The sequence below is a fragment of the Sphaerodactylus townsendi genome, linkage group LG05 (assembly GCF_021028975.2).
Source record: "Sphaerodactylus townsendi isolate TG3544 linkage group LG05, MPM_Stown_v2.3, whole genome shotgun sequence".
Lineage (NCBI taxonomy): Eukaryota > Metazoa > Chordata > Lepidosauria > Squamata > Sphaerodactylidae > Sphaerodactylus > Sphaerodactylus townsendi.
Genome location: NC_059429.1, coordinates 63,396,999 through 63,411,448, shown reverse-complemented (window position 1 = coordinate 63,411,448; position 14,450 = coordinate 63,396,999). Strand labels below are relative to the sequence as shown.

At 40.2% G+C, this 14,450-nt stretch overlaps 1 protein-coding gene across 7 annotated transcripts in view; it reads right to left on the bottom strand.

Moving 5' to 3' along the window:
- Positions 1-14,450, bottom strand: part of DAB1 (DAB adaptor protein 1) — an 833,814-nt gene that overhangs the window by 631,949 nt on the left and 187,415 nt on the right. For all 7 annotated transcript variants that reach the window (XM_048498960.1, XM_048498957.1, XM_048498955.1 and 4 more), the window contains one exon: positions 5,213-5,378. The gene's annotated coding sequence lies outside the window, so the exon portion shown is untranslated. The remainder of the gene's footprint in view (positions 1-5,212; positions 5,379-14,450) is intronic.

Genomic DNA, 14,450 nt, shown 5'->3' with positions numbered 1-14,450 from the left:
GGTTTAGTCACCTAGTCAAACATTTATATATTTATTTATAGTTTGTTTGTTACACATTATGACTCACTGTTTGATAGATGTATTTAATCATCTTTTTTAATATTCAAGGTATTGTATTATGTTTTCTTTTTCTTGATTTTTAATGCCACTTTTTCAGATGCTTAGACAATATTTAGACATATATCTGAGTCTTCTCTGTTTTTTAAATGCTCAGATTACATGGTCTAAAAAACTTTTTTTAAAAAATCAAGTTACACTCCTTATGAACCACGCTGCAAAGCAAGTAAATCTAGGAACTTTTAGCAGGCTGGAAAGCAAGAGGATGCATTGCCAGACTGCCCCCGTGAAAGTGTAAATTAATCCTGAGTTAACCTACAAAATGAAGGCAGTAATTATTACAAATGCCTGTAATTTCAGCCCAGCTTTTCCAACTAACAAGCCAAAATTACCCTTCTTCAATTAATTTGCTAAAAATTCAAGGATAGTTACCAATTTTGGGTTCAGAATATGCTTTTGAAGGTACCATACAATGTTTTGGCACAGGCACAGTTGTGGAAAAATTCAGTGCAGGTATTTGGCCTGTTTGTGTGTGTGTGTGTGTGTGTGTGTGTGTGTATAATTCAGAGCCAAATCTGAGAAACAGAGCGATTTAGTACACTACATAAAGCATATCTCTGCTGCAAGTGACCTATATAAATTGTTCTAAATTATTTATTGTGAGTAGTGCTAAGCATTAACTTCTCTTTCTGCATAAGAACAACTTTAAAATGGCAAAATACTTGCACACATCAGTTTAAGGAAGGGCAGTTCAGTACTATTACTTTGCCTTCCTGTGTGTGCCTTTTTCTGTGATTCAATAACACCACCTTGAACCTATTAAAATTAATGTGTTTTTGGCCCAGTTGTTATTACATCCTTACAATATGAAACTTCTGAATAGTAATTTAAATGTAACTATTCAGAGCTTTACATTTCTGGGCCAACAATATCAGAATCAAATAACAATGATACACATATTTTACTTATGGGAGAAACATCATCCAAAGGGTGAATTCACCTCACCAAAAGTTTTCCTCTGGTGCACACATTTCTGACCTTCCTCTAGGGCAACATACTTGCTGAAGAAGCAAGAAGGCAGGCAAATAAGTTATAAGATATTGAATACTGAGTCTATATCCAATACTGGTTGCTAATAGATTATGCTTTATGAAATGCTTATATGCCCACAGGATCAAGAACTTGCATTTGCAACTGTCTCTGAAACTTCCTATATATTAGCAACTTACTCTGTTTAGATCTATAGAAATTCATGCAAAAGTGTGGGGAAAGTGTGTGTGGGGTGGTGGTGGCAGAAGTAACATCTAGGTCAAAATCAAGGCCCACATCTTTCCTGGTTAATAACACAGACTGTCTTGTGACATCCTGATTTACATGACATTCACTCAAATATCTCTGTGCAGTTAGCCCTTTCCTGCATCCCTCCCCAACTGGTGTTATATCATAATATAACCCTGACAATAACACAACCCTGACAATTGGAGACAAATGGAGCCTGGTCAACCAGGAACATCTGGTGCCAGAAAGAACTTGACACATCTGCATTTTGGAGGCTAAGGGTGAAGGGCAAAAGATATGAAGGAACAGTAAAGAAGGGCCTATGACACCATGATGTCACTCTACAAATGAAGGGGTCAGAGATGGAACAGAACAAATTCTATTTCACACCATCAACAGTGGAGCTCTCCTGCTAAAACTGCCTGTTTTCATCTTCACAGGAGTTTTCTTGTTCAAGCAGTCAATTTGCATAATCAGAAGTGACCAATCTGAACTTTCTGGGGAATGGTGTCTAGAACTTGTATACATAAGGTGTCATCAGTAAAGCAGTATTTAATTTTAAAGGATACTTGACTGCAATACCTCTGAGAGCCTCTCTTTACTACTCTGTTTGAACCCTCAGGGTTTGGAACCCTGCCCTTGGGTCTGATTAGGTCAGAGTCATAAGGTCTAGGACCACAGATACTATTCTGCCTCTAGCAGAGGGAGTAAATGAGGCTGATGAACATCAAATTGGGCTGCCTGTACAGCAACTCCTCCAATAAGAAACTCTTATTGTGAGTCAGGGCAAAACTCTTTTAAATTACCTAGCTTTACCTGGAGCTTGCATCCACCCTCTGTCCACTAACTAGTCTTCTTGAAAGTTTATCCTCTTTCTAAAAAAAACAAAAACTTACCTATGTGAAGGGTTGGGTTTGCTATGACAGTGGCAATAATGGGTTACACAAGGCATCTTTGAAATGTGTCTCTACCTCAATTGCACAGGCAGTCTTTCCTGACTATCACTGCCTATGAGAGAAGATGTGAATGTTAACTTTCTTGGCCATCCAAACGGAATCTAGTTGACTCAAGCAATGGAAATCAGAAGCAGAGGTGAAGGGCCCTGTTCAGTGATTGAAAAAACGCTTGACATTTTTGAGTTCAATAGAAATGCAGGGGTGGGAGGTGGGAGAGGGTGGGGGTGGGGGGTAGGAGAGGGGTGGTGGCTTGCTTGTCACTACTGTTAGTGAAGCAACTTCCTTACTTAACAGAAGTTGTGTCTAATTGGCCGATTACACACAAGGTGTTTACTGCATGGTGGAGGCAAATGTCCTCCATGGCAAGATTTCTTGTATGGACATATTCCCTCCAGACTTGCTTTCGCTTTCCATTCTCTCTGTGGCAAGCAAATCCACTTATAGCACAATTTTAATTTTACTTTGCTGCCAGAGCAGGACAGACTTGCCCCAGACCTCTTACCTCCACCCGCAGCCAGCCCACCTAGTCTTACCCCCCAACTTCCTCACGTTGCTTTGAACACTTTCCCTTCGCCCTGCTCCTTGTTGCTAACTACTTCTCACTTCTTGTCCTGCTATATCATTTCTATTGCCCATGGCCTCCAAGCACTTGCATTTATTTAGATCTTCAGATTTTTATAAAAATTAAATAACTATATCAATAAATCAATACTAACACTAAAAAGGAAAAAATAGACTAGTTGATCAGTCCAAACACCCAATTTGCTCATGCATTTGATCAACAAACTGGGATGTCAGCAGTCTCTTAGTTTTATACCAAGCAATCAGTGAAAAGCCCATCAGTCTTGATACTTGGTTTTACAGCACATCGGGAGATGGACGATGATGAATCTGGGAGCTTAGCAAATGGCAGTTCACATTGTCCTTTTGTGGTTTTGCAGTTTGCATGTCGCCATTACTCCCCTCTCACTTCCTGCCATAAAAGACAATCACTGTTCGGCAAAGTGTACAGATGCTGCATTCAAGACTTTAATAGTTCGCCTTTTTATGTTGATATATCGATTGATAAACAGATTGATATATCAATCTATTGATATGAGTAGAGATAAAAATTAAAGATTATATTAAAAACTAAAGCACGTGACTATTGCCCCCTCCTCCAGACACAAGCAAAAAGTCAGCTTATAGGTAATGCCTGCCCTGCTGCAAATAGGGCAGTGGGTAATAATGCCGAACATGTCCTGAAACAAAGATTCCCCAGGCAATCTTCTTTGAAGTCGCAGGAATCCTTGCTATGCATTATCAGTCATTAATTTGGGGGAAACAACCATTAGTCTAGTGGGTGGGGTTTGAAAGATGGCATATATTTAAAATAAGTATCTCATCTTGGACCATAGAACTAAGCATAGAATCATTTTTTAAAGTTCACTGCTAATTCCCAATATACCATAGTTGTGGAATATAGTTGTGCAAAATACCATAGTTGTAGAACAAAAATCCTTCAGGGATGCAGCAGATTCTTTCACTTTTCACAGCAGCAAGCATCTAGCTCTTTTATTTATTAAAAAGGATCATGCACACAGAATTCCATCCATTTGGTCACTAATCCTGTGCCTGTCTAATAGCAGCTCTGAGAAGTTGTGATGACAATGGTGATGGTTCTATCAAGAAAAACAGAATACAGGGGAAGGTTCAAATGACCCTTCCATCACTTCTAAATAGGGAGGTCCCCACAACTGACCAAAAGTATTACAGATTTCCTGTTTGACATTTACAGTGTCTTTAAAAAGTAAAACTTCTCCTAACTCCCCCTTATTCCAGCTAATAGGTGCAAAGGCACTGGAATAACTGAAAAGCAAGAGTACATTTTAGTGGATTAAAAGTGCACTGTCTAAACATAATGAAGTACCTCATACCTATTCTTCTGAGAACCCCATTCAGAGGAGGGGGAATGAAAGGGCTTGAGGGAGCGGCACAGCCTGGAAAGTCTGGGCTGCGTCAGGTGCTTTTGGGGGCTTTCCAGCAGGGTTTTTAAAAAGCTTTCCTTTGCTCCCTGTGCCTCCAGAAAGCCCTCTTGGAAATGATTGGGGGAGTGAGGGGAGCACTGCATTGGCACTGTGTCCCACTGCCTTCAGCTTTGGATCAGGCTGCCCGTCACATATTTTTTAAAGTATATTCTATACCCATTTTACTATTATTTTAGGGACAACAGAAAGCAGATTTAGCTTAAAATTGTTATCCTTAATATGAATTATATTCTCTATATTAATTATATTCTTCATATTAATGTTCACCCCATGGAAACCATCGAAGAAGGATAACATTAGTACTCATACAAGTTAGGTATGAGAACATTTAACAGTTGTGTGCATTTTGAATTCCCTCTCTTTTTAATTTTTTTTGCATTTCTTTGCAAAAGAGTGAGAAACTGTTAGCAGAGAGTGGTTATCAGGTTATCAGGAAATGCATCATCATTTTAACTAATATGATACTTAGCTGATTGGACATACACATTCAGATGTCCATTCCCATCAAATTCTGCCTTAACAAGTAATGCATAGTAACTATACATGAGTAGAGTAGGATTGGGCCAAAAGACTTAATGCACACCTCTAGTAAGCAATGGGATTGCCCATTGTTGACTGGCAAGACAGGAAGCATTGGCCTGCTTGCCCAAGCAAGAGTGAGGCATTCTGTCTTCCTTAAAAACAAAGCAGCAGCTGAAGACAAGTACAAAAGATGCAAATGGGCATGAAAATTTCTATACAAGAACAATGGATGTAGATGATTTTGTGGACATTTTTACACACCTAGAAATGACAAACTTTTGCAGAGAAAATCAAACTCATGAAAATTCAACACAGTACTACCTAGAAATAGAACAATTTTTAAATGTTCATCATTTTATGCTGTATAATTACCTGTTGAAATTCCATGTGATGCCGGCTACCATGAGTCATGATATTGATAGTCTCTTCAAAATTCTAGAATTGTAAGCCGGAGTCAACCAGAAGAGCATCAGTTACAAAGCAATGATTCAAATCCACTGATGTCTGTTTCCAGAGTGTCTTCAGAAATATGCATATTCTGTAACCAAAAGATGGGAAAAGAGAGAAAAACTGAAACATTTTGTTCATATAGTTTAAAAGAATGAAATCAAAGCTGAACATGCAAGGATGGCCAATTAATACACCCCACAGCTCTTTCAGACTTTGCCAGCCATACAAATAATTGTCATTAGCACATAAATCACCTCTAAATCTTGGACAAAGAAGGAATTCTGGTCCTCAGGACTTCCATGAGACACCGAAGGCCAACTGTTAAAGATTTTCTCAGAGGCCCCTTCCGCACACGCAAAATAATGCGTTTTCAGACCACTTTCACAACTGTTTGCAAGTGGATTTTGTTATTCCGCACAGCTTCAAAGAGCACTGAAAGCAGTTTGAAAGTGCATTATTCTGCATGTGCGGAATGAGCCAAAGGTTCCCACATACAAGATTTGTGCTCTCTCATTTTTAAAAATTGTACATTGCCTCTCCTCCAAATTGAGCAAGCCAATTAACAGGAAAAAAATAGATATAACAACTTTCAGGGCTAGAATCAACAAGCTGTTGTGCGTTTTCCAGGCTGCGTGGCTATGCTCTGGCAGTTTTTGCTCCTAATGTTTCATCCACATCTATGACTAGCATTTTCAGAGGCATGAAACACATCTTACCATGACATAGATGCGGACGAAACGTTAGGAGCAAAAACTAACACACTGCAGCCACACAGACCAGAAAACCGACAATAGGCAATGTAACCATTCATTTAAACATTAATATTACTTTTTAAAGCTCTCAACAAATTCCCCCCAAAAGGTAGACTATTCCCTATGCTCCTTGATTTGAGAGATATAAGACACGGTTCAGAATTTTCTGTGTTTCAGGAAGTACATTCAATACATCTCAAGATAGTCTGTTATAAAGCTTTGTTATTGTAGGGGAGAACTAGTTACTGGAATTTTGTTTTTTTAAAGACACCAAATCACAAATTAGGGCTTTCAACTTCCTCCAGTTTATTTTATCAAAAGAATGTGCTTTTCTTTTCTTTTTTTAGGGCACATTGTCTGCTATACCAGTAACACTTTCCTGGGAATAAACCTCAGTTATTAAAATTCTACTTCTGAGCAGACCTACTTAGGATTGCTTCCACAGCCATTAGCTCCTCAAGTTAGTATACAACAAAAAAGTTATTATTTTGTGATTGGGGTCAATATTTGAGGGATAATATATTATTGCAATGATGCCAGATAAATTTGTCTGAGGAGTTAAATTTACAACAATCCTCTCTGCCATCTTATGTTAGGAAGAAAGAACTTGCAGGTTCTTTGGGGACTCCCAGATTAGGTTGGCTGCTGACCTTTTTTGTGCTTGTACTGTAATGTAGATATTGGCATGTTCATTGGCAATTATTCTATTAAAAAGATTATATTTATCAGGCTTAGTGGTAATTAGTGAAAAAACTGAAGATTGTAGCAGGAAGATTGTAGATGTGGGAACAACTAATAAGTGCACAAAGACATCAGAATGATGGGTAATGTGCCTCATAGTTCAATCTCATGGGTAAATGGCTTTAGATACAGAGCACAGGGTGTCAGTCCTGAGGCTACAATAGCAGACTTTCCAGAAAGTGGGAAGGGGAGGTTCTGGCTACCCTGCAAGCCTCCTCTGTACTGCTTTCAGGTGGGTTGAGCCAGAGTAGTTTAGTGGTTAAGAGTGTCAGAGTAGTATCTGGGAGACCCAGGTTTGAATCCCCACTTATACCATGGAAGTTCTCTGGGTGACTTTGGGCCAATCAACTCTCAGCTTTACCTCACAGAGCTGTTGTGAGGATGAAATGTAAGAGAGGGGAATGATGTAAGCTCCTTTGGGTCCCCATTGGAGAGAAAGATTGAGTATGAATGAATTAAATAAGTATAATGGGTGAAGAGCAGGAGTAGTGGGAACTAGGGGTGACCACAATCCTTTTTATTCAGTAAATTTCAGGTCCAGGTTTTAACACCCAGAAATTTCCAGTAGGGTCAAATATAATTCATCACCATTAGTTTTATTCAGTTTTTTTACCATTGTTTCAGGTTTCTGAGACTCCAACCTGAATATTACCAAATAAAAAAAATTGTGCTCTCCCCCCCACCCCCCACACTGTTTCCCAAGTTCTCATGGGCCTGGGGAATTGTGGCAGGAGCAGGGGGGGGAGAGAACTTCAACTGAATGCTGCTGTACAGTCCAGAATTCAGTTGAAACTCTGCTCTTACCACTGCAGTTTCCCAAGTCTACATGGACCTGGCAAATGGCAGTGGAAAGAACTTCAGTTGGAGCTCTTGCCCACCCCGCCCCCACCCCCAGCCAAAAAAGCTCTGCCAAGTAACATTGACTTTTTAATCAGTAAATCAGAAAACCCTAAAAAGCTGATATGGCTTTTTCGAGTTTTTAGGGTGATTTGGTTTTACCGAATTACCACCCCTAGTGGGAAAACTGATCTGAACCTTTCCATTAGACAAAAAAGAAGGGATGTCATATGGTGTCAAAGCTATTTGACCAACCAGGTTAAACAACCACTATATTATTATTATTATTATTATTATTATTATTATTATTATTATTATTATTATTATTATTATTATTATTATTATTATTATTATTATTGATACAAAACAGTTATACACAGCAAACAAGATCAATATGCTGGATTTTGTATTACATCACACGTCGGACACTTCCCAAGCATCTAAGACTGTGTGATGTATCAACGAATAATGCGTGCAGAGCCGAGTAGGGTGGCCTTTTGCAGCTGACATATGGTGATTTTGTCAGCGCCAATTGTTTTTAAGTGCCGTTCAAGATCTTTAGGCACTGCACCCAGTGTGCCGATCACCACTGGGACCACCTTTACTGGTTTGTGCCAGAGTCTTTGTAGTTCAATCCTTAAAATCCTCATTATCTTATGTAAAGTTTTTCCAAGTTGCTTCTCATCAATCCTTCTGTCACCAGGAATTGCAACATCAACTATCCAAACCTTCTTTTTTTCCACAATCGTGAGGTCAGGAGTATTGTGTTCCAAAACTTTGTCAGTCTGAATTCGGAAGTCCCAGAGTAGTTTTACATGTTCATTTTCAGTGACCTTTTCAGGTTTGTGATTCCATTATTATTATTATTATTATTATTATTATTATTATTATTATTATTATTATTATTATTATTATTATTATTATTATTATTATTATTATTATTATTATTATTATTATTATTATTATACCACCCATCCCCAAAGGGCTCTGGGCGGTTTACAAATGGCAGTCTAGACTTGAGCAAATCATACCTGACGTAAATGGAGAAATGAATACACATAATATATTTAAAGCTTCAATTTCTATTGTGCTTACTTACAAATTCATATCCAACTCTTGAATGCAAATAAGCAGTGGTGGGATTCAGCAGGTTCACACCACTTCGGCAGAACCGGTTGTTAAAATGATGCTTGTAAACAACCAGTGGTTAAATTATTTGAATCCCACCATCGGAACCGGTTGTTAAATTATTTGAATCCCACCACTGCAAATAAGGTCATTCGAGGCATCAACTTGTACATGGCCTAAAATCTATTCTTGGCACACAAATGTCTGACATTAGTTGGTGTCAATTTATATGATCACTGTACACAGGTTTTCTAAAAGATGTCCTTTATATTATGGGGAATGATACAGAAGACTGAAGCTGCTTAGTATTTTCACACTTCTAGAATTCTGGACTTTATTACTATAGATTGCAGCTAACCCCCCCCCCCCCCCCCCCCCCCCACACACACACACATATGCCAGTGAGTAGCAGATGGGAAAGAGGGGGCTATGCTAAAACATTCTGGACTGATGTGCTGATATATAACATGTAGATTGTGGAGAGCTTGCTACTTGTGGGGTGCCTCCTAACTTGCTTTTTGAAGTGCTGCAGTTACTTTACAAGATCACTCAGTATATCTGTTCTCATGATTCCTCTCAAAATGCAGAAGAGTAACTGGAAAACTAAGTCTTAAGGAAGAGCACTGTATGCTGGAGTCTGGGACAAATATAGTTCAGTTTTAACAGCAAAGTAATTGCTTTTACTGGAGCCTTAGTGAAGGAGTTTAGTTAACAAGGTCTGTCCCACTGCCTCTCACATGCACCTGGCATGATTACACCCATGGCTGAATGGCTATTGAACACACATTTATTCTACTTAGCTTTGGAATCAATACATATCTATATCCAAAGTGCTGAGTTTATAGTATAATATGAATGACATGGCCACTGGTGGAAATTGCAAAATGATATTAGGAGACAAGTAAATCTTCAGGGAGAGAAAGAGGGGGAATCACAAAGCAGGCCAATAAATCTGAAATAAATCAGAAAAGAGCAGATATGCTGAGGCACATGGGCCTTTTCCTTTAGAATGCACAATGCATTATGCATTTACTTTTCCACAAGCCAGTCAATAGTATGCATTAAACAAGGAACTGGAAACTGAATATATAGAATAGTTTTTCCCTAACTCGTGTGTGCTTTTTTGCAAGTCAAAATTGCATTGTTATCTGGCTTACTGCAGGAGGGGTACTAAAGTCACAATAGAATTGCTAGAGGAGCCAACAGCACAAGTAACCTTAAAACCCAATTTAAGCTTCATTTCTTGCATATTATTGGAGCAACAGAGAAACTGAAGAGCACCACATGACAGCCAAACCATAAAAGTAGAAAGGGACTAACAGTGTGATCCTAAACAAAGCTACACCTTTCTAAGTCCATTAGATTGCACAGCAAATCTTCTTTGATTACTTAATTTGTTTTTGTTTTTCTCAGACAACTGCCTAGTGTCCACTTTTTCAATGTCTGCAAGTAATAATAACGTTTTTGATCTCAGTTGATAGCAGCAAAATCAGTTATCCAAAGAAATTACTATATCCCTATGGCACACATTAAAGGCAAGAAACGATATATGCCTACAAGTACAATGTGTTATTTAATAAAGTGAGAAAGTGCTTGATAAATACCAATAAACAGTTCCATACAAATACTACATACATACAAAAACATGGGAACAAACAGACATACACACTTATTATAGTCCTGTGTCTACAGTCAAAACAATTTGGTTAGGGAGAAATCCATTCCAATGGTTCGTATAACCAGCTCCAGTGAATACTTCCATTCTGTTGGCACCAGTAAGTATACACAATTTTAAAAAGTGATTAAGTATCCACTATAAAGACAGTTCTTGTTGGTCCTTTTTAAGATAAGTTGCCAGCCATCGCCAATAGTTTCTATCCATCAGTTCCGTGTATGAAGTTCTCATATCAGAATGAGTGGAAATGACACAGAATGTGGATTGTGCTCCTTATTGCCTTAACCTCTCAAAATTTAAATATAGTAGCACTTGGAACCAAGTACTGGTAACTTTTCTTCTAATAAAAGAGTAGTTTGCTGCTATATTTGTTTGAAATAGGAACACATACCCCCAAACCTCTCCTCTGTTCTAACATAGTGTTCTGAAAATACTGCATTGTCTTCATGCCAACAGCACATCTCTAAGGCCCATTCCGCACAGGCCAAGAAACATGGGTGTTGGATGCTATATAACCCATTGGGTGGGGGAAGATTCACACAGGTCCTGCCCCCAAAATGAGTCTGTCCCATGTTATTTCCCCAACCCGTTTTTTTTTTTAAAAAAAAAATCACTAAACAAGTGATCCTTTTGAAAAATCCCAGGTTGGAGTTGCTCCCGAGCAAATGACCAGGCAGGAGATACTTAATTTCCCTCCCTTTCACCCTGTTCTCCATGGTCAGGGAGAAGATGCCTGCCATTGCCTGGCCATTACAGGGAGGACCCTTTTCCTTTTTTATATTTTGCAGCTTCCATCTGAAATAGTCTATTAGACTAGCGACACTCAATTAGTCTATTAGACTAGAATAGCATAGCGACGCTCAATAGGTGCATTCTCAGTTTTCTATAGCCCAGACACAAGCAAGCGCCTCTTTTTCAACCACAGAATATTTCCTTTCAGTCTGGGTTAACGACCTTGATGCAAATGCAACTGTTCCCCCCACCTTACTCTCATGGAGCTGGGTCATCACAGCTCCCAAGCCATATTCTGAGGCATCCGTTGTTACAATTGTGGGCAATGATGGTTCAAACAATGCTAAAGCTGGGCTATGGACAATCAGGTCTTTTACAGTATCAAAACTGGCCTGAGCCTCAGTTGACCATGCCCAAACTACATTCCCACGCAATAACTCTCTAAGTGGTTCAGTAATTGAAGCATAATTAGGAACAAACTTTGCATACCGTAAAGTCAGACCCAAAAAGGAATACAGCTTTTCTAAATCACTTGGGGGTGGTGCCTCTAAATAGCTTCCATATGATCTAAATATAGTTTCAACCCAGCTGATGACACATTATATCCCAAAAATGAAAGTTCTTTCTGCCTAAGTTTACACTTTTCCATATTAAGTTTCAGCCCAGCTACAATAATACACAGTAATACAGATTGTAAATTACTCTCATGCTCTTCAGGAGTCTTTTCAAATACAATAATGTCATCTAAATAACACTGGACTCCTTTCTGCCCTTTCAGTATTAAGGACATCATCCAGAGGCGTAGCTGGGCCAGAGTGCGCCCAGTGCGTACTCTGGCTTTTTTGCGCCCCCCCACGGCACCCCCCTTTACTTTAGCAAACTGAGCAGGCTGGAGAACAGGCCTGCCTGTTCTGGTGGGAACTCCTGGGAAATGTAGTTCCCACCAAGTCCTTTACAGCCTGGAAGAGAACAGGCAGGCCTGTTCTCCAGCCTGCTCGGTTTGCTAAAGTAAAGAGATTGTGGGGATATGGCTGCTGCTTGGTGAGGGGAGACATGTAATTCCCCCCCACATGGCCCCCCATTTACTTGCACTTTAGCGCAAACCAAGGGCAGGCTGGAGAACAGGTCTGTCTGTGTGGGAACTACATTTCCCAGGAGACCCTGGGAAAAGTTGTTCCCACCAGAATAGGCAGGCCTGTTCTCCAGCCTGCTTGGTTTCCATCAGTCGAGGCACCACGAGGGTGTCACCCAGGAAGGGGGAGGAAAGGGGGAGGCATCAGGGGAATTTTCTGCCCCCCGCGTGACCCAAAGCCGTGCGCCTGGTGCGTGGTACACCCTCTTTCCCCTGGTAGCTCCACCGCTGACATCATCCTTTGAAAAGCAGCAGGAGCTGAGGCCAACCCATATGCGACATGTTTAAATAAAAAAAATCCATCATCTATATATATAAAAAGCTAACTGTGCGTTTGTTCCTCATGCCCTAACGCAGAAATGGCTGGACTGATTCCTCCCACATTTTCCCACGACGTCCCTCCCCATTGTGGGCAGGTAATCAGACCTTCAAATTGCCGAAAGTCCATACCTGAACCCAGTAAACTGCACTTTTCTGCAAAACCTGTGGCAGACCAATCAGGGGCCACCATGCCGGGGGCGTGGCTTGCCCACCTTCGCTGCAGCATGCACGTGCACGCCAGCCTCAACTGTAGGCTGCTGGACTCGCCTGCACAGGAAGAGGAAGGAGGAGCGTTCCCAGGCACCTGGTAAGAAACAGCCATAACGCCTCTCCCCTTCCTCCTCCTTTCCCCTCCGAGCTCACCCCACAAAGCCACAGCGAAGTGTGGCCGGGCCTGCTAGTGTGTAATAAATGCTGTAAGGTCCCTACTTTCTTCATACCTTGATGGTGTGCACTCTGTAAGTCAAGAGCAGAAAATGTTTTTGACCCTGCCAAGTCAGAAAATATCTTCTCTATATGAGGCAATGGGTGACTATCAATCACTATAGCTTTGTTTGGTTCTCTCAGGTCTACGCAAAGTCATATATTCCCATCTTTCTTCCTTACCACAACTATAGGTGAAATCCATTCTGATGACTCCACTTCTTCAATAATGTCCTTCTGCACCAGTTTCTTATGCTCCTCTGACACAGCATCTCTTACAGCAAATGGCAATCGCTGTAACTCTTGTTGCACAGGGACCAGATTAGGTCTCACTTTTACCTTATGGGTAAACTCCACAGCACAACCCACTTCTTGTGTGAGATTATCCCTGGTCACAGCCAAGGCAACCCTTTGTGGCAAATTCACTTTATTTTGGGAAGCCAAACACATCCATTCACTACCATCAGTCTTGATGCAGCAAACAAGTTTCTGCCAAGGATAGGGTCATCATTAGGCACAATATAAAATTGTACTGATGCCTAACATGTTCCAAAACTCAATTTAGCAGGCAAACAACCACACACTGGCATTTGATTATTTAAATAACATACCAGCTGCAACTTTGGCTCTACCAATGGTACATTCTGGAAGTACTGCAAATAAATTGCCTCAGGTAATATAGAGACTGCTGAACTGGTATCTGATATCAGCTCAACATCCTGGCCCTTCCCCAAAGAGGTAGCAAATATATTTACAATACACATGATTTTCCCCCCTCCAGACACAGAACTACTTCCATTCACATTCAAAACAGTTACATCAGGCACTTGAATTGAATGTATTTGATGGCTATTCCATTGGTCTTGGCACACTTTTGCAAAATTTCCAGTCTTTTTGCAGTAGTTGCATTGTGCTCCTTTTGCAGGGCACTTAAAGTAACTTGCAATATGTTGTAGAGAACCACAACAAAAACATGCTTTTATCAATGTTCTGCTTCGCTGGCTTCCTGACTGTCCAGTATATACTTTCAATTCTTTTGTGGTGTCTTGAGTTAATTTTGGTGCTTTCTGTAACAGTTCCACTTTCTCTATTCCTCCTCCAGTGCCCGGGTGCATCATATCAACTTCACTCAAGACTGCTTCAATCTGGTTTGCTATGACCATAGCTTTCCCCAGTGATAGTTCCGATTCCAAAAGCAGTCTTTCCCTAACACGGGGTATGTTCATTTTTTCTACAAGTTGGTCTCTTATCATCTCGTCAGCCAGCATTCCAAACTCGCAGGGGCCAACTAAGTCTCTTAAAGCTGCAATATATTGTAAGGTTGACTCCCCTGGTTGTTGTGCCCGTTGCTGGAACTTGTAGCGCATAGCAATCACATTAACCTTGGGCACAAAAAAATCCTTCAGTGCAGCCAAAGCA